At 62.3% G+C, this 1,104-nt stretch overlaps 1 pseudogene; it reads left to right on the top strand.

Moving 5' to 3' along the window:
* Window positions 1-156: 156 nt before the first annotated feature.
* Window positions 157-982, top strand: LOC111140612 (annotated as a pseudogene).
* The last annotated feature ends 122 nt before the right edge of the window (window positions 983-1,104 follow it).

Genomic DNA, 1,104 nt, shown 5'->3' with positions numbered 1-1,104 from the left:
GACTCTGCTCCCAGGGGAGCCCCAATGAGAGGGTGGGTGAGGGGACCACGGGGACTCACAGGTCAGAATCACGGAGGGTGAGGGACAGTGAGACCCGGGGGTCAAGACAGGAGAAGGGATGTTTGGGGACACTCAGCCTCTGCCATCCACGGCTAGTCTCTCCCAGGTGTATTGGGAAAGCCCACTCTGCTGACTCAACAGGGCCCTGTTGTGACCTCTGGACAGAGCTTGACCCTCCAGTGTCGCTCTGATATCGGCTACGACAGATTCGCTCTGTCCAGGGAGGGGGATCCTGACCCTCCCAGCAGCTTGGCCGGCACCCCAGGCTGGGTTGTCTGGGGCAGACTTCCCCCTGGGCCCTGTCACACCCTCCCACGGGGGCCGGTACACGTGCTACGGTGGACACACCCTCTCCTCCGAGTGGTCGGCCCCCAGTGACCCCCTGGACATCCTGCTCGCAGGTGAGGGCTCACGGTGTCAGTCAGGACATCAGACTCTGCTCAGATCCTGCCAGGGGAGCCCCAGCTGGTGGTGACTGGAACCAGGTGTGTGGGGTCCCCAGGGAGAGAGAGACAGAGAGAGACAGGTGATGGGAAAGGACAGACTCGGAGGACACAGACAGACTCCACAGAGCAAGGGCTGGACAGCCACTCACCTGCCCTTCCTCTCTCTAGGACAGCTGCCCTACACACCCTTCCTCTCAGTGCAGCCGGGACCCACGGTGGCCCCAGGAGAGAATGTGACCCTGCTGTGTCAGTCACGGAGATCTGTGGACACTTTCCTTCTGTCCAAGGAGGGGGCAGCCGATGCCCCCCCACCCAGCGTCTTAGATCACAGTACCGAGCTGGGCAGCACCAGGCTGAATTCCCCATGAGTCCTGTGACCTCAGCCCATGAGGGGACCTACAGGTGCTACGGCTCTGCCAACAGCTCCCCCTACCTGTTGTCACAGCCCAGTGACCCCCTGGAGCTGCTGGTCTCAGGTGAGGGTCCCTGACGATGTCCTGTCTGAGCTCTGTCAGCTCAGGACTCACGTCTCAGGAAAGCCTGACACAGTAACACATGTGGGGGCCACGGGGGCTCCACAGAGGAGGGTCCTGCCCTG

Source organism: Enhydra lutris, unplaced genomic scaffold (genome assembly GCF_002288905.1).
Source record: "Enhydra lutris kenyoni isolate GAN:26980312 unplaced genomic scaffold, ASM228890v2 scaffoldscaffold6218, whole genome shotgun sequence".
Classification (NCBI taxonomy): domain Eukaryota; kingdom Metazoa; phylum Chordata; class Mammalia; order Carnivora; family Mustelidae; genus Enhydra; species Enhydra lutris.
This window is presented reverse-complemented; position numbering and strand designations above follow the sequence as displayed.